The following is a 24,244-nucleotide window of genomic DNA, read 5'->3' as shown; positions in this document are numbered from 1 at the left end:
CATATTAAACGCCTAAGAATGTACCTGACTAGTAAGTATCGTAAAACCTGTGGATTGCTATGTCTCCAAAAGAGAATCAAGCATGTGTACAGGGGCATAAACGCAGCAGTGATAGGATTGGAGAGGTTCGGTGAGCAAATGAAGACCCTTTGAAGTCATATTGCATGGTACCCATTACACGGGTCTCAACTCTCCAGGTTTAAGGTATTCTTCCTTCAGCTAAAACATGCATGTGGAACCCAAGTATGATCAACCGTGTGAACGGGAGACGTGTTCAAATATGTCTCAGTTTTCCTCCCCTGGTACTCGGGTGCAACATTCCAGACGCTTTACTAACACTCTCCCGACTTGGAGAGTCAGTCCCTTTAACCTCCTGTTTGGCCCAGTTTGCAATTTCTGCGGAAGATGAACAGGAATAGCGAGAACCAATGGAGACTAGCTAGAGGTGTCTGGACGGGCAAATTTAACTCTCATTTCCTACCAGGAAGAGGAATTAACCAAAGGCTCAGCGTGCCATGCCAGAACCAGATTAGGGCCTGAAGCCATCCGGCGGTGTTGCGGCCAGCTCAAAAGAAAGCGAGTTGAAGAAAGGAGCTCAGGGGCACTGTAATTCACAAACCTGCAGAGTTATAAATGACAGCTATCGTCCAAAAATACACTGAAGTAAGGCTGCCAAGAGGACTTGAAAGCGGGGCAGAATTGCAGGAAACCGATTTCAGGAGGTAGACTGGAATTGCATTGAAAGCATAGGAAAAGAGGCAGAACGTCCACAATGATGCACTTGGCCAAAAAGGGCGTATGCGTTTTTTCCTGAATATATTCAGGAAAAAACGCATACGCACTTTTGGGCCAACCAAGCAAGCTTGCAAAGGAAATCTGCACTACAATGAAGTCTCACTTCCCCCCGGTCAAAAGGGCCATCTGAAAAAAGTGTAAAATCCAGAAAGGCAGGACAGGCCATGGAGAACTGGGAGCCTTGTTATGCTGATGGGCGGGATGTAAATTGCCAACAACCACTCGGGAGAAGTGTATGGTGTTTCCTGAAACATCTAAAAAACAAAGCAACAGAACCTAGGGCACTTCCACTTATGGTCCTATAGCTTAGGGAAATTAAAATCAAAAAGACACAGCCACCCCAAAGTTTGGAACGGCTCTGTTTACAAGAACCTCGTTTACAGTACAAGTTCAACATCGCAGAAAGTGAAAAATGGATAAACAACTTGTGGTATTTACTTACAACGCAGTATCACTCAGCAATGAAATCTATGTCATCAGGCCCGTAGCAGCATAATGAGTGGATTCAGGTATGATGATTCTAACTGAAATAAGTCACACAGAAAAAGAAACATCATAAGATATCAGTAATACACGGAATGTAAACTTGGCTACACAGGAACTGCATTCCAAAACAGAACAGGGTCTCAAATTTAGAAAACCAACTTATGCTTGCTTAAGGGTAAAGGTGAGTTGGGGTGCTGCATAAAACCAGAGATTGAAATGAGCACAGATAAAGTTCCTTAAGTCAAATATGGAATACACAAGAGCTACTCCTTGCTCAACGAAATGGACTCTACACCCCATATTAAACACCTAAGAATGTACCTGACTAGTAAGTATCGTAAAACCTATGGATTGCTATGTCTCCAAAAGAGAATCAAGCGTGTGTACAGGGGCATAAACGCAGCAGTGATAGGATTGGAGAGGTTCGGTGAGCAAATGAAGACCCTTTGAAGTCATATTGCATGGTACCCATTTCACGGGTTTCAACTACCCAGGTTTTAGGTATTCTTCCTTCAGCTAAAACATGCATGTGGAACCCAGAGTATGATCAACCATGTGAACGGGAGACGTGTTTAAATATGTCTCAGTTTTCCTCCCCTGGTACTCGGGTGCAACATTCCAGACGCTTTACTAACACTCTCCCCACTTGGAGAGTCAGTCCCTTTAACCTCCTGTTTGGCCCAGTTTGCAATTTCTGCGGAAGATGAACAGGAATAGCGAGAACCAATGAGAGACTAGCTGGAGGTGTCTGGACGGGCAAATTTAACTCTCATTTCCCACCAGGAAGAGGAATTAACCAAAGCCTCAGCGTGCCGTGCCGGAACCAGATTAGGGCCTGAAGCCATCCTGCGGTGTTGCGGCCAGCTCACAAGAAAGCGAGTTGAAGAAAGGAGCTCAGGGGCACTGTAATTCACAAACCTGCAGAGTTATAAATGACAGCTATCGTCCAAAAATAGACTGAAGTAAGGCTGCCAAGAGGACTTGAAAGCGGGGCAGAATTGCAGGAAACCGATTTCAGGAGGTAGACTGGAATTGCATTGAATGCATAGGAAAAGAGGCAGAACGTCCACAATGATGCACTTGGCCAATAAGGGCGTATGCGTATTTTCCTGAATATATTCAGGAAAAAACGCATACGCCCTTTTTGGCCAACCAAGCAAGCTTGCAAAGGAAATCTGCACTACAATGAAGTCTCACTTCCCCCCAGTCAAAAGGGCCATCTGAAAAAAGTGTAAAATCCAGAAAGGCAGGACAGGCCATGGAGAACTGGGAGCCTTGTTATGTTGATGGGCGGGATGTAAATTGCCAACAACCACTCGGGAGAAGTGTATGGTGTTTCCTGAAACATCTAAAAAACAAAGCAACAGAGCCTAGGGCACTTCCACTTATGGTCCTATAGCTTAGGGAATTTAAAATCAAAAAGACACAGCCACCCCAAAGTTTGGAACGGCTCTGTTTACAAGAACCTCGTTTACAGTACAAGTTCAACATCGCAGAAAGTGAAAAATGGATAAAGAAGTTGTGGTATTTACTTACAAAGCAATATCACTCAGCAATGAAATCTGTGTCATCAGGCCCTTAGCAGCACAATGAGTAAATTCACGTATGATGATTCTAACTGAAATAAGTCACACAGAAAAAGAAACATCATAAGATATCAGTAATACACGGAATGGAAACTTGGCTACACAGGAACTGAATTACAGAACAGAACAGGGTCTCAAATTTAGAAAAACAACTTATGCTTGCTTAAGGGTAAAGGTGAGTTGGGGTGCTGCATAAAACCAGAGATTGAAATGAGCACAGATAAAGTTCCTTAAGCCAAATATGGAATAGACAAGAGCTACTCCTTGCTCAACGAAATGGACTCAACACCGAATATTAAACGCCTAAGAATGTACCTGACTTGTAAGTATCTTAAAACCTATGGATTGCTATGTCTCCAAAAGAGAATCAAGCATTTGTACAGGGGCATAAACGCAGCAGTGATAGGATTGGAGAGGTTCGGTGAGCAAATGAAGACCCTTTGAAGTCATATTGCATGGTACCCATTCCACGGGTTTCAACTACCCAGGTTTAAGGTATTCTTCCTTCAGCTAAAACATGCATGTGGAACCTAGAGTATGATCAACCATGTGATCGGGAGACGTGTTCAAATATGTCTCAGTTTTTGTACCCTGGTACTCGGGTGCAACATTCCAGACGCTTTACTAACACTCTCCCGACTTGGAGAGTCAGTCCCTTTAACCTCCTGTTTGGCCCAGTTTGCAATTTCTGCGGAAGATGAACAGGAATAGCGAGAACCAATGGAGACTAGCTAGAGGTGTCTGGACGGGCAAATTTAACTCTCATTTCCTACCAGGAAGAGGAATTAACCAAAGGCTCAGCGTGCCATGCCAGAACCAGATTAGGTCCTGAAGCCATCCTGCGGTGTTGCGGCCAGCTCAAAAGAAAGCGAGTTGAAGAAAGGAGCTCAGGGGCACTGTAATTCACAAACCTGCAGAGTTATAAATGACAGCTATCGTCCAAAAATACACTGAAGTAAGGCTGCCAAGAGGACTTGAAAGCGGGGCAGAATTGCAGGAAACCGATTTCAGGAGGTAGACTGGAATTGCATTGAAAGCATAGGAAAAGAGGCAGAACGTCCACAATGATGCACTTGGCCAAAAAGGGCGTATGCGTTTTTTCCTGAATATATTCAGGAAAAAACGCATACGCACTTTTGGGCCAACCAAGCAAGCTTGCAAAGGAAATCTGCACTACAATGAAGTCTCACTTCCCCCCGGTCAAAAGGGCCATCTGAAAAAAGTGTAAAATCCAGAAAGGCAGGACAGGCCATGGAGAACTGGGAGCCTTGTTATGCTGATGGGCGGGATGTAAATTGCCAACAACCACTCGGGAGAAGTGTATGGTGTTTCCTGAAACATCTAAAAAACAAAGCAACAGAACCTAGGGCACTTCCACTTATGGTCCTATAGCTTAGGGAAATTAAAATCAAAAAGACACAGCCACCCCAAAGTTTGGAACGGCTCTGTTTACAAGAACCTCGTTTACAGTACAAGTTCAACATCGCAGAAAGTGAAAAATGGATAAACAACTTGTGGTATTTACTTACAACGCAGTATCACTCAGCAATGAAATCTATGTCATCAGGCCCGTAGCAGCATAATGAGTGGATTCAGGTACGATGATTCTAACTGAAATAAGTCACACAGAAAAAGAAACATCATAAGATATCAGTAATACACGGAATGTAAACTTGGCTACACAGGAACTGCATTCCAAAACAGAACAGGGTCTCAAATTTAGAAAACCAACTTATGCTTGCTTAAGGGTAAAGGTGAGTTGGGGTGCTGCATAAAACCAGAGATTGAAATGAGCACAGATAAAGTTCCTTAAGTCAAATATGGAATACACAAGAGCTACTCCTTGCTCAACGAAATGGACTCTACACCCCATATTAAACACCTAAGAATGTACCTGACTAGTAAGTATCGTAAAACCTATGGATTGCTATGTCTCCAAAAGAGAATCAAGCGTGTGTACAGGGGCATAAACGCAGCAGTGATAGGATTGGAGAGGTTCGGTGAGCAAATGAAGACCCTTTGAAGTCATATTGCATGGTACCCATTCCACGGGTTTCAACTACCCAGGTTTAAGGTATTCTTCCTTCAGCTAAAACATGCATGTGGAACCTAGAGTATGATCAACCATGTGATCGGGAGACGTGTTCAAATATGTCTCAGTTTTCATACACTGGTACTCGGGTGCAACATTCCAGACGCTTTACTAACACTCTCCCCACTTGGAGAGTCAGTCCCTTTAACCTCCTGTTTGGCCCAGTTTGCAATTTCTGCGGAAGATGAACAGGAATAGCGAGAACCAATGGAGACTAGCTGGAGGTGTCTGGACGGGCAAATTTAACTCTCATTTCCTACCAGGAAGAGGAATTAACCAAAGGCTCAGTGTGCCGTGCCGGAACCAGATTAGGGCCTGAAGCCATCCTGCGGTGTTGCGGCCAGCTCACAAGAAAGCGAGTTGAAGAAAGGAGCTCAGGGGAACTGTAATTCACAAACCTGCAGAGTTATAAATGACAGCTATCATCCAAAAATAGACTGAAGTAAGGCTGCCAAGAGGACTTGAAAGCGGGGCAGAATTGCAGGAAACCGATTTCAGGAGGTAGACTGGAATTGCATTGAAAGCATAGGAAAAGAGTCAGAACGTTCACAATGATGCACTTGGCCAAAAAGGGCGTATGCGTTTTTTCCTGAATATATTCAGGAAAAAACGCATACGCCCTTTTTGGCCAACCAAGCAAGCTTGCAAAGGAAATCTGCACTACAATGAAGTCTCACTTCCCCCCGGTCAAATGGGCCCTCTGAAAAAAGTGTAAAATCCAGAAAGGCAGGACAGGCCATGGAGAACTGGGAGCCTTGTTATGCTGATGGGCGGGATGTAAATTGCCAACAACCACTCGGGAGAAGTGTATGGTGTTTCCTGAAACATCTAAAAAACAAAGCAACAGAACCTAGGGCACTTCCACTTATGGTCCTATATCTTAGGGAATTTAAAATCAAAAAGACACAGCCACCCCAATGTTTGGAACGGCTCTGTTTACAAGAACCTCGTTTACAGTACAAGTTCAACATCGCAGAAAGTGAAAAATGGATAAAAAAGTTGTGGTATTTACTTACAAAGCAATATCACTCAGCAATGAAATCTGTGTCATCAGGCCCTTAGCAGCACAATGAGTGGATTCAAGTATGATGATTCTAACTGAAATAAGTCACACAGAAAAAGAAACATCATAAGATATCAGTAATACACGGAATGAAAACTTGGCTACACAGGAACTGAATTACAGAACAGAACAGGGTCTCAAATTTAGAAAACCAACTTATGCTTGCTTAAGGGGAAAGGTGAGTTGGGGTGCTGCATAAAACCAGAGATTGAAATGAGCACAGATAAAGTTCCTTAAGCCAAATATGGAATAGACAAGAGCTACTCCTTGCTCAACGAAATGGACTCAACACCGCATATTAAACGCCTAAGAATGTACCTGACTAGTAAGTATCTTAAAACTTATGGATTGCTATGTCTCCGAAAGAGAATCAAGCATGTGTACAGGGGCATAAACGCAGCAGTGATAGGATTGGAGAGGTTCGGTGAGCAAATGAAGACCCTTTGAAGTCATATTGCATGGTACCCATTCCACGGGTTTCAAATACCCAGGTTTAGGTATTCTTCCTTCAGCTAAAACATGCATGTGGAACCTAGAGTATGATCAACCATGTGATCGGGAGACGTGTTCAAATATGTCTCAGATTTCCTCCCCTGGTACTCGGGTGCAACATTCCAGACGCTTTACTAACACTCTCCCCACTTGGAAAGTCAGCACCTTTAACCTCCTGTTTGGCCCAGTTTGCAATTTCTGCGGAAGATGAACAGGAATAGCGAGAACCAATGAGAGACTAGCTGGAGGTGTCTGGACGGGCAAATTTAACTCTCATTTCCCACCAGGAAGAGGAATTAACCAAAGGCTCAGCGTGCCGTGCCGGAACCAGATTAGGGCCTGAAGCCATCCTGCGGTGTTGCGGCCAGGTCACAAGAAAGCGAGTTGAAGAAAGGAGCTCAGGGGCACTGTAATTCACAAACCTGCAGAGTTATAAATGACAGCTATCGTCCAAAAATAGACTGAAGTAAGGCTGCCAAGAGGACTTGAAAGCGGGGCAGAATTGCAGGAAACCGATTTCAGGAGGTAGACTGGAATTGCATTGAAAGCATAGGAAAAGAGGCAGAACGTCCACAATGATGCACTTGGCCAATAAGGGCGTATGCGTTTTTTCCTGAATATATTCAGGAAAAAACGCATACGCCCTTTTTGGCCAACCAAGCAAGCTTGCAAAGGAAATCTGCACTACAATGAAGTCTCACTTCCCCCCGGTCAAAAGGGCCATCTGAAAAAAGTGTAAAATCCAGAAAGGCAGGACAGGCCATGGAGAACTGGGAGCCTTGTTATGCTGTAGGGTGGGATGTAAATTGCCAACAACCACTCGGGAGAAGTGTATGGTGTTTCCTGAAACATCTAAAAAACAAAGCAACAGAACCTAGGGCACTTCCACTTATGGTCCTATAGCTTAGGGAATTTAAAATCAAAAAGACACAGCCACCCCAAAGTTTGGAACGGCTCTGTTTACAAGAACCTCGTTTACAGTACAAGTTCAACATCGCAGAAAGTGAAAAATGGATAAAAAAGTTGTGGTATTTACTTACAAAGCAATATCACTCAGCAATGAAATCTGTGTCATCAGGCCCTTAGCAGCACAATGAGTGGATTCAAGTATGATGATTCTAACTGAAATAAGTCACACAGAAAAAGAAACATCATAAGATATCAGTAATACACGGAATGTAAACTTGGCTACACAGGAACTGAATTACAGAACAGAACAGGGTCTCAAATTTAGAAAACCAACTTATGCTTGCTTAAGGGGAAAGGTGAGTTGGGGTGCTGCATAAAACCAGAGATTGAAATGAGCACAGATAAAGTTCCTTAAGCCAAATATGGAATAGACAAGAGCTACTCCTTGCTCAACGAAATGGACTCAACACCGCATATTAAACGCCTAAGAATGTACCTGACTAGTAAGTATCCTAAAACCTATGGATTGCTATGTCTCCGAAAGAGAATCAAGCATGTGTACAGGGGCATAAACGCAGCAGTGATAGGATTGGAGAGGTTCGGTGAGCAAATGAAGACCCTTTGAAGTCATATTGCATGGTACCCATTCCACGGGTTTCAACTACCCAGGTTTAAGGTATTCTTCCTTCAGCTAAAACATGCATGTGGAACCCAAGTATGATCAACCATGTGAACGGGAGACGTGTTCAAATATGTCTCAGTTTTCCTCCCCTGGTACTCGGGTGCAACATTCCAGACGCTTTACTAACACTCTCCCCACTTGGAGAGTCAGCGCCTTTAACCTCCTGTTTGGCCCAGTTTGCAATTTCTGCGGAAGATGAACAGGAATAGCGAGAACCAATGAGAGACTAGCTGGAGGTGTCTGGACGGGCAAATTTAACTCTCATTTCCCACCAGGAAGAGGAAATAACCAAAGGCTCAGCGTGCCGTGCCGGAACCAGATTAGGTCCTGAAGCCATCCTGCGGTGTTGCGGCCAGCTCACAAGAAAGCGAGTTGAAGAAATGAGCTCAGGGGCACTGTAATTCACAAACCTGCAGAGTTATAAATGACAGCTATCGTCCAAAAATAGACTGAAGTAAGGCTGCCAAGAGGACTTGAAAGCGGGGCAGAATTGCAGGAAACCGATTTCAGGAGGTAGACTGGAATTGCACTGAAAGCATAGGAAAAGAGGTAGAACGTCCACAATGATGCACTTGGCCAAAAAGGGCGTATGCGTTTTTTCCTGAATATATTCAGGAAAAAACGCATACACCCTTTTTGGCCAACCAAGCAAGCTTGCAAAGGAAATCTGCACTACAATGAAGTCTCACTTCCCCCCGGTCAAAAGGGCCATCTGAAAAAAGTGTAAAATCCAGAAAGGCAACAGGCCATTGAGAACTGGGAGCCTTGTTATGCTGATGGTCGGGATGGAAATTGCCAACAGACACTCAGGAGAAGTGTATGGTGTTTCCTGAAACATCTAAAAAACAAAGCAACAGAACCTAGGGCACTTCCACTTATGGTCCTATAGCTTAGGGAAATTAAAATCAAAAAGACACAGCCACCCAAATTTGGGACGCCTCCGTTTACAAGAACCTCGTTTACCGTACAAGTTCAATATCACAGAAAGTGAAAAATGGATAAAGAACTTGTGGTACTTACGTACAATGCAGTATCACTCAGCAATGAAATCTATGTCATCAGGCCCGTAGCAGCATAATGAGTGGATTCAGGTACGATGATTCTAACTGAAATAAGTCACACAGAAAAAGAAACATCATAAGATATCACTAATACACGGAATGTAAACTTGGCTACACAGGAACTGAATTATAGAACAAAACAGGGTCTCAAATTTAGAAAACCAACTTATGCTTGCTTAAGGGGAAAGGTGAGTTGGGGTGCTGCATAAAACCAGAGATTGAAATGAGCACAGATAAAGTTCCTTAAGCCAAATATGGAATAGACAAGAGCTACTCCTTGCTCAACGAAATGGACTCAACACCGCATATTAAAGGCCTAAGAATGTACCTGACTAGTAAGTATCTTAAAACCTATGGATTGCTATGTCTCCGAAAGAGAATCAAGCATGTGTACAGGGGCATAAACGCAGCAGTGATAGGATTGGAGAGGTTCGGTGAGCAAATGAAGACCCTTTGAAGTCATATTGCATGGTACCCATTCCACGGGTTTCAAATACCCAGGTTTAGGTATTCTTCCTTCAGCTAAAACATGCATGTGGAACCTAGAGTATGATCAACCATGTGATCGGGAGACGTGTTCAAATATGTCTCAGATTTCCTCCCCTGGTACTCGGGTGCAACATTCCAGACGCTTTACTAACATTCTCCCCACTTGGAAAGTCAGCACCTTTAACCTCCTGTTTGGCCCAGTTTGCAATTTCTGCGGAAGATGAACAGGAATAGCGAGAACCAATGAGAGACTAGCTGGAGGTGTCTGGACGGGCAAATTTAACTCTCATTTCCCACCAGGAAGAGGAATTAACCAAAGGCTCAGCGTGCCGTGCCGGAACCAGATTAGGGCCTGAAGCCATCCTGCGGTGTTGCGGCCAGGTCACAAGAAAGCGAGTTGAAGAAAGGAGCTCAGGGGCACTGTAATTCACAAACTTGCAGAGTTATAAATGACAGCTATCGTCCAAAAATAGACTGAAGTAAGGCTGCCAAGAGGACTTGAAAGCGGGGCAGAATTGCAGGAAACCGATTTCAGGAGGTAGACTGGAATTGCATTGAAAGCATAGGAAAAGAGGCAGAACGTCCACAATGATGCACTTGGCCAAAAAGGGCGTATGCGTTTTTTCCTGAATATATTCAGGAAAAAACGCATACGCCCTTTTTGGCCAACCAAGCAAGCTTGCAAAGGAAATCTGCACTACAATGAAGTCTCACTTCCCCCCGGTCAAAAGGGCCATCTGAAAAAAGTGTAAAATCCAGAAAGGCAGGACAGGCCATGGAGAACTGGGAGCCTTGTTATGCTGATGGGCGGGATGTAAATTGCCAACAACCACTCGGGAGAAGTGTATGGTGTTTCCTGAAACATCTAAAAAACAAAGCAACAGAACCTAGGGCACTTCCACTTATTGTCCTATAGCTTAGGGAAATTAAAATCAAAAAGACACAGCCACCCCAAAGTTTGGGACGCCTCTGTTTACAAGAACCTCGTTTACAGTACAAGTTCAACATCGCAGAAAGTGAAAAATGGATAAAGAAGTTGTGGTATTTACTTACAAAGCAATATCACTCAGCAATGAAATCTGTGTCATCAGGCCCTTAGCAGCACAATGAGTGGATTCAGGTATGATGATTCTAACTGAAATAAGTCACACAGAAAAAGAAACATCATAAGATATCACTAATACACGGAATGTAAACTTGGCTACACAGGAACTGAATTACAGAACAGAACAGGGTCTCAAATTTAGAAAACCAACTTATGCTTGCTTAAGGGGAAAGGTGAGTTGGGGTGCTGCATAAAACCAGAGATTGAAATGAGCACAGATAAAGTTCCTTAAGCCAAATATGGAATAGACAAGAGCTACTCCTTGCTCAACGAAATGGACTCAACACCACATATTAAACGCCTAAGAATGTACCTGAGTAGTAAGTATCTTAAAACCTATGGATTGCTATGTCTCCGAAAGAGAATCAAGCATGTGTACAGGGCCATAAACGCAGCAGTGATAGGATTGGAGAGGTTCGGTGAGCAAATGAAGACCCTTTGAAGTCATATTGCATGGTACCCATTCCACGGGTTTCAACTACCCAGGTTTAAGGTATTCTTCCTTCAGCTAAAACATGCATGTGGAACCTAGAGTATGATCAACCATGTGATCGGGAGACGTGTTCAAATATGTGTCAGTTTTCTTACCCTGGTACTCGGGTGCAACATTCCAGACGCTTTACTCACACTCTCCCCACTTGGAGAGTCAGTCCCTTTAACCTCCTGTTTGGCCCAGTTTGCAATTTCTGTGGAAGATGAACAGGAATAGCAAGAACCAATGAGAGGCTAGCTGGAGGTGTCTGGATGGGCAAATTTAACTCTCATTTCCCACCAGGAAGAGGAATTAACCAAAGGCTCAGTGTGCCATGCCGGAACCAGATTAGGGCCTGAAGCCATCCTGCAGTGTTGCGGCCAGCTCAAAAGAAAGCGAGTTGAAGAAAGGAGCTCAGGGGCACTGTAATTCACAAACCTGCAGAGTTATAAATGACAGCTATCGTTCAAAAATAGACTGAAGTAAGGCTGCCAAGAGGACTTGAAAGCGGGGCAGAATTGCAGGAAACCGATTTCAGGAGGTAGACTGGAATTGCATTGAAAGCATAGGAAAAGAGGCAGAACGTCCACAATGATGCACTTGGCCAAAAAGGGCATATGCGTTTTTTCCTGAATATATTCAGGAAAAAACGCATACGCCCTTTTTGGCCAACCAAGCAAGCTTGCAAGGGAAATCTGCACTACAATGAAGTCTCACTTCCCCCCGGTCAAAAGGGCCATCTGAAAAAAGTGTAAAATCCAGAAAGGCAGGACAGGCCATGGAGAACTGGGAGCCTTGTTATGCTGAAGGGCGGGATGTAAATTGCCAACAACCACTCCGGAGAAGTGTATGGTGTTTCCTGAAACATCTAAAAAACAAAGCAACAGAACCTAGGGCACTTCCACTTATGGTCCTATAGCTTAGGGAATTTAAAATCAAAAAGACACAGCCACCCCAAAGTTTCGAACGGCTCTGTTTACAAGAACCTCGTTTACAGTACAAGTTCAACATCGCAGAAAGTGAAAAATGGATAAAAAAGTTGTGGTATTTACTTACAAAGCAATATCACTCAGCAATGAAATCTGTGTCATCAGGCCCTTAGCAGCACAATGAGTGGATTCAGGTATGATGATTCTAACTGAAATAAGTCACACAGAAAAAGAAACATCATAAGATATCAGTAATACACGGAATGTAAACTTGGCTACACAGGAACTGAATTACAGAACAGAACAGGGTCTCAAATTTAGAAAACCAACTTATGCTTGCTTAAGGGTAAAGGTGAGTTGGGGTGCTGCATAAAACCAGAGATTGAAATGAGCACAGATAAAGTTCCTTAAGCCAAATATGGAATAGACAAGAGCTACTCCTTGCTCAACGAAATGGACTCAACACCGCATATGAAACGCCTAAGAATGTACCTGATTAGTAAGTATCTTAAAACCTATGGATTGCTATGTCTCCGAAAGAGAATCAGGCATGTGTACAGGGGCATAAACGCAGCAGTGATAGGATTGGAGAGGTTCGGTGAGCAAATGAAGACCCTTTGAAGTCATATTGCATGGTACCCATTCCACGGGTTTCAAATACCCAGGTTTAAGGTATTCTTCCTTCAGCTAAAAGATGCATGTGGAACCCAAGTATGATCAACCATGTGAACGGGAGACGTGTTCAAATATGTCTCAGTTTTCCTCCCCTGGTACTCGGGTGCAACATTCCAGACGCTTTACTAACACTCTCCCCACTTGGAGAGTCAGCGCCTTTAACCTCCTGTTTGGCCCAGTTTGCAATTTCTGCGGAAGATGAACAGGAATAGCGAGAACCAATGAGAGGCTAGCTGGAGGTGTCTGGACGGGCAAATTTAACTCTCATTTCCCACCAGGAAGAGGAAATAACCAAAGACTCAGTGTGCCGTGCCGGAACCAGATTAGGGCCTGAAGCCATCCTGCGGTGTTGCGGCCAGCTCACAAGAAAGCGAGTTGAAGAAAGGAGCTCAGGGGCACTGTAATTCACAAACCTGCAGAGTTATAAATGACAGCTATCGTCCAAAAATAGACTGAAGTAAGGCTGCCAAGAGGTCTTGAAAGCGGGGCAGAATTGCAGGAAACCAATTTCAGGAGGTAGACTGGAATTGCATTGAAAGCATAGGAAAAGAGGCAGAACGTCCACAATGATGCACTTGGTCAAAAAGGGCGTATGCGTTTTTTCCTGAATATATTCAGGAAAAAACGCATACGCCCTTTTTGGCCAACCAAGCAAGCTTGCAAAGGAAATCTGCACTACAATGAAGTCTCACTTCCCCCCGGTCAAAAGGGCCATCTGAAAAAAGTGTAAAATCCAGAAAGGCAGGACAGGCCATGGAGAACTGGGAGCCTTGTTATGCTGATGGGCGGGATGTAAGTTACCAACAGACACTCAGGAGAAGTGTATGGTGTTTCCTGAAACATCTAAAAAACAAAGCAACAGAGCCTAGGGCACTGCCACTTATGGTCCTATAGCTTAGGGAAATTAAAATCAAAAAGACACAGCCACCCCAAAGTTTGGGACGCCTCTGTTTACAAGAACCTCGTTTACAGTACAAGTTCAACATCGCAGAAATTGAAAAATGGATAAAGAAGTTGTGGTATTTACTCACAAAGCAATATCACTCAGCAATGAAATCTGTGTCATCAGGCCCTTAGCAGCACAATGAGTGGATTCAGGTATGATGATTCTCACTGAAATAAGTCACACAGAAAAAGAAACATCATAAGATATCAGTAATACACGGAATGTAAACTTGGCTACACAGGAACTGAATTACAGAACAGAACAGGGTCTCAAATTTAGAAAACCAACTTATGCTTGCTTAAGGGGAAAGGTGAGTTGGGGTGCTGCATAAAACCAGAGATTGAAATGAGCACAGATAAAGTTCCTTAAGCCAAATATGGAATAGACAAGAGCTACACCTTGCTCAACGAAATGGACTCAACACCCCATATTAAACGCCTAAGAATGTACCTAACTAGTAAGTATCTTAAAACCTATGGATTGCTATGTCTCCGAAAGAGAATCAAGCATGTGTACAGGGGCATAAACGCAGCAGTGATAGGATTGGAGAGGTTCGGTGAGCAAATGAAGACCCTTTGAAGTCATATTGCATGGTACCCATTCCACGGGTTTCAACTACCCAGGTTTTAGGTATTCTTCCTTCAGCTAAAACATGCATGTGGAACCCAAGTATGATCAACCATGTGAATGGGAGACGTGTTCAAATATGTCTCGGTTTTCCTCCCCTGGTACTCGGGTGCAACATTCCACACGCTTTACTAACACTCTCCCAACTTGGAAAGTCAGCGCCTTTAACCTCCTCTTTGGCCCAGTTTGCAATTTCTGCGGAAGATGAACAGGAATAGCGAGAACCAATGAGAGGCTAGCTGGAGGTGTCTGGACGGGCAAATTTAACTCTCATTTCCCACCAGGAAGAGGAAATAACCAAAGGCTCAGTGTGCCGTGCCGGAACCAGATTAGGGCCTGAAGCCATCATGCAGTGTTGCGGCCAGCTCAAAAGAAAGCGAGTTGAAGAAAGGAGCTCAGGGGCACTGTAATTCACAAACCTGCAGAGTTATAAATGACAGCTATCGTCCAAAAATAGACTGAAGTAAGGCTGCCAAGAGGACTTGAAAGCGGGGCAGAATTGCAGGAAACCGATTTCAGGAGGTAGACTGGAATTGCATTGAAAGCATAGGAAAAGAGGCAGAACGTCCACAATGATGCACTTGGCCAAAACGGGCGTATGCGTTTTTTCCTGAATATATTCAGGAAAAAACGCATACGCACTTTTTGGCCAACCAAGCAAGCTTGCAAAGGAAATCTGCACTACAATGAAGTCTCACTTCCCCCCAGTCAAAAGGGCCATCTGAAAAAAGTGTAAAATTCAGAAAGGCAGGACAGGCCATGGAGAACTGGGAGCCTTGTTATGCTGAAGGGCGGGATGTAAATTGCCAACAAACACTGGGGAGAAGTGTATGGTGTTTCCTGAAACATCTAAAAAACAAAGCAACAGAGCCTAGGGCACTTCCACTTATGGTCCTATAGCTTAGGGAATTTAAAATCAAAAAAACACAGACACCCCAAAGTTTCGAACGGCTCTGTTTACAAGAACCTCGTTTACAGTACAAGTTCAACATCGCAGAAATTGAAAAATGGATAAAAAAGTTGTGGTATTTACTTACAAAGCAATATCACTCAGCAATGAAATCTGTGTCATCAGGCCCTTAGCAGCACAATGAGTGGATTCAGGTATGATGATTCTAACTGAAATAAGTCACACAGAAAAAGAAACATCATAAGATATCAGTAATACACGGAATGTAAACTTGGCTACACAGGAACTGAATTACAGAACAGAACAGGGTCTCAAATTTAGAAAACCAACTTATGCTTGCTTAAGGGGAAAGGTGAGTTGGGGTGCTGCATAAAACCAGAGATTGAAATGAGCACAGATAAAGTTCCTTAAGCCAAATATGGAATAGACAAGAGCTACTCCTTGCTCAACGAAATGGACTCAACACCGCATATTAAACGCCTAAGAATGTACCTGACTAGTAAGTATCGTAAAACCTATGGATTGCTATGTCTCCAAAAGAGAATCAAGCATGTCTACAGGGGCATAAACGCAGCAGTGATAGGATTGGAGAGGTTCGGTGAGCAAATGAAGACCCTTTGAAGTCATATTGCATGGTACCCATTCCACGGGTTTCAACTACCCAGGTTTTAGGTATTCTTCCTTCAGCTAAAACATGCATGTGGAACCCAAGTATGATCAACCATGTGAACGGGAGACGTGTTCAAATATGTCTCAGTTTTCCTCCCCTGGTACTCGGGTGCAACATTCCAGACGCTTTACTAACACTCTCCCCACTTGGAAAGTCAGCGCCTTTAACCTCCTGTTTGGCCCAGTTTGCAATTTCTGCGGAAGATGAACAGGAATAGCGAGAACCAATGAGAGGCTAGCTGGAGGTGTCTGGACGGGCAAATTTAACTCTCATTTCCCACCAGGAAGAGGAAATAACCAAAGGCTCAGCATGCCGGGCCGGAACCAGATTAGGGCCTGAAGCCATCCTGCGGTGTTGCGGCCAGCTCAAAAGAAAGCGAGTTGAAGAAAGGAGCTCAGGGGCACTGTAATTCACAAACCTGCAGAGTTATAAATGACAGCTATCGTCCAAAAATAGACTGAAGTAAGGCTGCCAAGAGGACTTGAAAGCGGGGCAGAATTGCAGGAAACCGATTTCAGGAGGTAGACTGGAATTGCATTGAAAGCGTAGGAAAAGAGGCAGAACGTCCACAATGATGCACTTTGCCAAAAGGGCATATGCGTTTTCTCCTGAATATATTCAGGAAAAAACGCATACACCCTTTTTGGCCAACCAAGCAAGCTTGCAAAGGAAATCTGCACTACAATGAAGTCTCACTTCCCCCCGGTCAAAAGGGCCATCAGAATAAAGTGTAAAATCCAGAAAGGCAGGACAGGCCATGGAGAACTGGGAGCCTTGTTATGCTGATGGGCGGGATGTAAATTGCCAACAGACACTGGGGAGAAGTGTATGGTGTTTCCTGAAACATCTAAAAAACAAAGCAACAGAGCCTAGGGCACTTCCACTTATGGTCCTATAGCTTAGGGAAATTAATATCAAAAAGACACAGCAACCCCAAAATTTGGGACGGCTCTTTTTACAGGAATCTCTTCTACGGCACAAGTTAAATATCCCAGAGAGCAAATAATGGATAAAGAAGTTGCGGTACTTCTGTACAACAGAATACCACTCAGCAATGAAATCTATGTCACCAGGCCTGTACCAGCATAATGAGTGCATTGAGGCACGATGATTCTAAGTGAAATAAGTCACACAGAAAAAGAAACATCATAAGGTATCACTAATACACGGAATGTGAACTTGGCTACACATGAACTGAATTACAAAACAGAACAGGGTCTCAAGTTTAGAAAACCAACTTATGCCTGCTTAAGGGGGAAGGTGAGTTGGGGTGCTGCATAAAAGCAGAGTTTGAAATTAGCACAGATACCGTTCCATAAGCCAAATATGTAATAGACAAGAGCTACCCCTTGCTCAACGAAATGGATTCAACAATGAGGTATCACCTCACACCTGGTAGAATAGGCATCATTGAAAATCTACAAACAAAAAATGCTGGAAAGGGTGTGGAGAAAAGGAACCCTCTTCCACTATTGTTGGGAATATAAATTGATACAGTCATTATGGAGAACAATATGGAATTTCTTAAGAAACTAACAATAGAATTACCATATGATACAGCAATCCCAGTACTGGACATATACCCAGACAAAACCATAAATCAAAAAGAGTCATTCACCGCAATGTTCATTGCATCACTATTTACAATATCGAGGTAATGGAAGCAACCTAAATGCCCACAGACAGACGAATGCATAAAGCTGTGGTACATATATAAAATGGAATATTACTAAGCCATGAAAAGGAATGAAATTGGGTCATTTGTAGAGACGTCGATGGATCTAGAGACTGTCATACAGAGTGAAGTAAGTCAGAAAGAGAAAAACAAATCTTGTATATTCATGCATATATGTGGAACCTAGAAAAACTGTACAGATTAACCATTTTGCAAGGCATAAATAGAGCAACAGATGTAGACAACAAACGTATGGACAACAAGGGGGGAAAGCTGTTGGAGGGTGGTGGTGGGAGGAGTTGAGAGACTGGGATTGGCATGTATACATTTATATGTATAAAATAGATAACCAATAAGAACCTGCTGTATAAAAATATAAAATAAAATTCAAAATTAAAAAGAAATAAAATTTAAAAAATAAAACAGAAAAAACAATTATTCCCTGCACATACATGTATTTATATGAATAAATTATTTCCATGCTTATATCTGTAAATACAAAAAAGGCTCAGCCTGCCTCGCCGGAGCCAAAATAGGGCCTGAAGCAATCCTGCGGGTTTGAGGCCAGCTCACAAAAGAGCAACTTAAAAAATGGAGCTCAGGGTCACTGCAATTCACAAACCTGCAGAGTTATAAATGAAAACTAACGTCCAAAAATATGTTGAGGTAAGGCAAAGAAGAGGATCTGAATGCAAGACAGAATTGCAAGAAACAGATTTCAAGAGATAGATTGGACTCGTCTTTAACGCACATGAAAAGCGGCAGAATTTCGACAATGATGCAGTTGGCCCAAAAGGGCGTATGCGTTTTTTCCTGATTATATCCAGGAAAAAACGCATACGCACTTTATGGGCAACGAAGCAAGCAAGCAATGCAAATGTGCACAACAAAGAAGTCTCACTTCCCACCGGTCAAAAGGGCCATCCTAAAAAATTGTAAAAACCAGAAATGCAGGACAGGCCATGGAGAACAGGGAGCCTTTATACGCTGATGGGCAGTGTGTGAACTGCCGAGAGCCACTCTGGAGAAGTGTATGGTGGTTCCTAAATCATCTAAAAAACAGAGCTACAGAGCATAGGACACTTCCAATCATGGGAGTATATCTAGGGAAGTCTAAAAATCAACAAGACACAAGCACACCACAGTTTAGGGCTACTCTGTTTACAAGAACCTCAACTTCAGTACACCTTAAATATCCCAGGAAAGAGAACAATGGATAAAGAAGATGTGGTACTTATGTACAATGGAATATCTCTTCACCATGAAATCAATGTAATAAGGCTAGTAGAAGGATAAAGAGTGGATTTAGGTCCGATAATACTACTTGAAATAAGTCAAACAGAAAAAGAAACATATCATAAGATATCACTTATAGAGGGAGGGTAAATATGGCTGCACAAGAAATGAATTACAGAACAGAACAGTGTCTCACATTTAGAAAACACACTTATGTCAGCTTAAGGGGAAAGGAGAGGTGGGGTGATGCATAAAACCAGAGTTTGAAATTAGCACAGATACCGTTCAATAAACCAAATAGGTATTAGACAAGATCTACACCTTGCTCAATGAACAGGCCTCAACACACCCTATACACCGCAGAGAAATATATCTGAGGAATAAGAATCTTAAAACCCATGTATTGATATATCTCCATAAGGGAATCAAGTGTGTGCAGAGCGGCACAAACACAGCAGTGAAAAGGAGCTAAACCCCATTATAGAAATAAATTTTAAAAACAAAACGCTGAAACAATGAAAGAGAGAAAAATTCTTACAAAATTCGCTCAGGGGCTGTGATGCAACCTGGATTGACCACATATAAACCCACAGCTGGATAAGACATAAGGCTGGACACTTGGGGCTGAGAGGATTGGTGAGCTTTGGTGAGCAACTGCCGAAAGTTTAATGCAATACTTCATGCTACTCATTCCAAGGGTCCCAACACTCCAGGTTGAAGGGAATCTTCCTACAGCTAAACCATGCTTGGGAAACCCAGCGACTGGTATACCATATGATTGGGAAAGGTTTCTAAAACGCACCTCATTTTTCCTCTCCTGGGGCTCCGGATCGACATTCCAGCCGCTTTACTAACAACATCCCCACATGGAGTCAATGCCTTTAAGTTCTGGTATCGCACAGTCTGCAGTTAGTGCAGAGGATGAATGGGAATAGGGGGAACCAGTGAGAAACTAGCTGTAGCGGTTTCAATGGGCACATGTCACTCTAATATCACATCAGTAAGAAGAATTAACCAAAGGCACAGCAGGTGCCCCAGAAGAAAAATAGGGCTTCAAGGAATCCTGTGGTTATGGGACAACACCACAAAAATAAGAGCTAAAAAATGGAGCTAAGGGCCACTGCAATTCAAAAACCTGCAGAGTTATAAAGGCCAACTATTTTTAAAAAATATATTGAGGTAAGGCTATGAAGAGGCATTGAAAGCAAGGCAGAATTGCAGGAAACCAATTTCAGGAGGTAGACTGGAATTGCATTGAAAGCATATGAAGAGAGTCAGAAACTCGACAATGATGCACTTGGCCAAAAAGGGCGTATGTGTTTTTTCCTGAATATATTCAGGAAAAAACGCATACGCACTTTTGGGCCAACCAAGCAAGCTTGCAAAGGAAATCTGCACTACAATGAAGTCTCACTTCCCCCCGGTCAAAAGGGCCATCTGAAAAAAGTGTAAAACCCAGAAAGGCAGGACAGGCCATGGAGAACTGGGAGCCTTGTTATGCTGATGGGCGGGATGTAAATTGCCAACAGACACTCGGGAGAAGTGTATGGTGTTTCCTGAAACATCAAAAAAACAAATCAACAGAGCCTAGGGCACTTCCACTTATGGTCCTATAGCTTACGGAAATTAAAATAAAAAAGACACAGCCACCCCAAAGTTTGGGACGCCTCTGTTTACAAGAACCTCGTTTACAGTACAAGTTCAACATCGCAGAAAGTGAAAAATGGATAAAGAAGCTGTGGTATTTACTTACAAAGCAATAACACTCAGCAATGAAATCTATGTCATCAGGCCCTTAGCAGCACAATGAGTGGATTCAGGTATGATGATTCTAACTGAAATAAGTCAGACAGAAAAAGAAACATCATAAGATATCACTAATACACGGAATGTAAACTTGGCTACACAGGAACTGAATTACAGAACAGAACAGGGTCTCAAATTCAGAAAACCAACTTATGCTTGCTTAAGGGTAAAGGTGAGTTGGGGTGCTGCATAAAACCAGAGATTGAAATGAGCACAGATAAAATTCCTTAAGCCAAATATGGAATAGACAAGAGCTACTCCTTGCTCAACGAAATGGACTCAACACCGCATATTAAACGCCTAAGAATGTACCTGTCTAGTAAGTATCTTAAAACCTATGGATTGCTATGTCTCCAAAAGAGAATCAAGCGTGTGTACAGGAGCATAAACGCAGCAGTGATAGGATTGGAGAGGTTCGGTGAGCAAATGAAGACCCTTTGAAGTCATATTGCATGGTACCCATTCCACGGGTTTCAACTACCCAGGTTTAAGGTATTCTTCCTTCAGCTAAAACATGCATGTGGAACCCAGAGTATGATCAACCATGTGATCGGGAGACCTGTTCAAATATGTCTCAGTTTTCCTCCCCTGGTACTCGGGTGCAACATTCCAGACGCTTTACTAACACTCTCCCCACTTGGAGAGTCAGCGCCTTTAACCTCCTGTTTGGCCCAGTTTGCAATTTCTGCGGAAGATGAACAGGAATAGCGAGAACCAATGAGAGGCTAGCTGGAGGTGTCTGGACGGGCAAATTTAACTCTCATTTCCCACCAGGAAGAGGAAATAACCAAAGGCTCAGTGTGCCATACCGGAACAAGATTAGGGCCTGAAGCCATCCTGCGGTGTTGCGGCCAGGTCACAAGAAAGCGAGTTGAAGAAAGGAGCTCAGGGGCACTGTAATTCACAAACCTGCAGAGTTATAAATGACAGCTATCGTCCAAAAATAGACTGAAGAAAGGCTGCCAAGAGGACTTGAAAGCGGGGCAGCATTGCAGGAAACCGATTTCAGGAGGTAGACTGGAATTGCATTGAAAGCATAGGAAAAGAGGCAGAACGTCCACAATGATGCACTTGGCCAAAAAGGGCGTATGCGTTTTTTCCTGAATATATTCAGGAAAAAACGCATATGCCCTTTTTGGCCAACCAAGCAAGCTTGCAAAGGAAATCTGCACTACAATGAAGTCTCACTTCCCCCCGGTCAAAAGGGCCATCTGAAAAAAGTGTAAAATCCAGAAAGGCAGGACAGGCCATGGAGAACTGGGAGCCTTGTTATGCTGATGGGCGGGATGTAAATTGCCAACAGACACTTGGGAGAAGTGTATGGTGTTTCCTGAAACATCTAAAAAACAAAGCAACAGAGCCTAGGGCACTTCCACTTATGGTCCTATAGCTTAGGGAATTTAAAATCAAAAAGACACAGCCACCCCAACGTTTCAAACGGCTCTGTTTACAAGAACCTCGTTTACAGTACAAGTTCAACATCGCAGAAAGTGAAAAATGGATAAAGAAGTTGTGGTATTTACTTACAAAGCAATATCACTCAGCAATGAAATCTGTGTCATCAGGCCCTTAGCAGCACAATGAGTGGATTCAGGTATGATGATTCTAACTGAAATAAGTCACACAGAAAAAGAAACATCATAAGATATCAGTAATACACGGAATGTAAACTTGGCTACACAGGAACTGAATTACAGAACAGAACAGGGTCTCAAATTTAGAAAACCAACTTATGCTTGCTTAAGGGGAAAGGTGAGTTGGGGTGCTGCATAAAACCAGAGATTGAAATGAGCACAGATAAAGTTCCTTAAGCCAAATATGGAATAGACAAGAGCTACTCCTTGCTCAACGAAATGGACTCAACACCGCATATTAAACGCCTAAGAATGTACCTGACTAGTAAGTATCTTAAAACCTATGGATTGCTATGTCTCCGAAAGAGAATCAAGCATGTGTACAGGGTCATAAACGCAGGAGTGATAGGATTGGAGAGGTTCGGTGAGCAAATGAAGACCCTTTGAAGTCATATTGCATGGTACCCATTACAGGGTTTCAACTACCCAGGTTTTAGGTATTCTTCCTTCAGCTAAAACATGCATGTGGAACCCAGAGTATGATCAACCATGTGATCGGGAGACGTGTTCAAATATGTCTCAGTTTTCGTACCCTGGTACTCGGGTGCAACATTCCAGACGCTTTACTAACACTCTCCCCACTTGGAGAGTCAGTCCCTTTAACCTCCTGTTTGGCCCAGTTTGCAATTTCTGCGGAAGATGAACAGGAATAGCGAGAACCAATGAGAGGCTAGCTGGAGGTGTCTGGACGGGCAAATTTAACTCTCATTTCCCACCAGGAAGAGGAATTAACCAAAGGCTCAGCGTGCCGTGCCAGAACCAGATTAGGGCCTGAAGCCATCCTGCGGTGTTGCGGCCAGCTCACAAGAAAGCGAGTTGAAGAAAGGAGCTCAGGGGCACTGTAATTCACAAACCTGCAGAGTTATAAATGACAGCTATCGTCCAAAAATAGACTGAAGTAAGGCTGCCAAGAGGACTTGAATGCGGGGCAGCATTGCAGGAAACCGATTTCAGGAGGTAGACTGGAATTGCATTGAAAGCATAGGAAAAGAGGCAGAACGTCCACAATGATGCACTTGGCCAAAAAGGGCGTATGCGTTTTTTCCTGAATATATTCAGGAAAAAACGCATACGCCCTTTTTGGCCAACCAAGCAAGCTTGCAAAGGAAATCTGCACTACAATGAAGTCTCACTTCCCCCCGGTCAAAAGGGCCATCTGAAAAAAGTGTAAAATCCAGAAAGGCAGGACAGGCCATGGAGAACTGGGAGCCTTGTTATGCTGATGGGCGGGATGTAAATTGCCAACAGACACTCGGGAGAAGTGTATGGTGTTTCCTGAAACATCGAAAAAACAAAGCAACAGAGCCTAGGGCACTTCCACTTATGGTCCTATAGCTTAGGGAAATTAAAATCAAAAAGACACAGCCACCCCAAAGTTTGGGACGCCTCTGTTTACAAGAACCTCGTTTACAGTACAAGTTCAACATCGCAGAAAATGAAAAATGGATAAAGAAGCTGTGGTATTTACTTAAAAAGCAATATCACTCAGCAATGAAATCTATGTCATCAGGCCCTTAGCAGCACAATGAGTGGATTCAGGTATGATGATTCTAACTGAAATAAGTCACACAGAAAAAGAAACATCATAAGATATCAGTAATACACGGAATGTAAACTTGGCTACACAGGAACTGAATTACAGAACAGAACAGGGTCTCAAATTTAGAAAACCAACTTATGCTTGCTTAAGGGGAAAGGTGAGTTGGGGTGCTGCATAAAACCAGAGATTGAAATGAGCACAGATAAAGTTCCTTAAGCCAAATATGGAATAGACAAGAGCTACTCCTTGCTCAAAGAAATGGACTCAACACCGCATATTAAATGCCTAAGAATGTACCTGACTAGTAAGTATCGTAAAACCTATGGATTGCTATGTGTCCGAAAGAGAATCAAGCATGTGTACA

General features: G+C 43.2%; 1 long non-coding RNA gene across 1 annotated transcript in view; it reads right to left on the bottom strand.

Moving 5' to 3' along the window:
- LOC307181248 overlaps nucleotides 1-23,881 on the bottom strand; it is a 283,355-nt gene extending 259,474 nt beyond the window's left edge. Inside the window, exon 1 of the long non-coding RNA XR_013826222.1 lies at nucleotides 23,809-23,881. This is a non-coding gene — a long non-coding RNA (uncharacterized lncRNA). The remainder of the gene's footprint in view (nucleotides 1-23,808) is intronic.
- Between the last annotated feature and the right edge of the window lie 363 nt (nucleotides 23,882-24,244).

The sequence above is a fragment of the Stenella coeruleoalba genome, assembly GCF_951394435.1.
Source record: "Stenella coeruleoalba genome assembly, contig: scaffold_93, whole genome shotgun sequence".
NCBI classification, from domain to species: Eukaryota; Metazoa; Chordata; class Mammalia; order Artiodactyla; family Delphinidae; genus Stenella; species Stenella coeruleoalba.
This window is presented reverse-complemented; position numbering and strand designations above follow the sequence as displayed.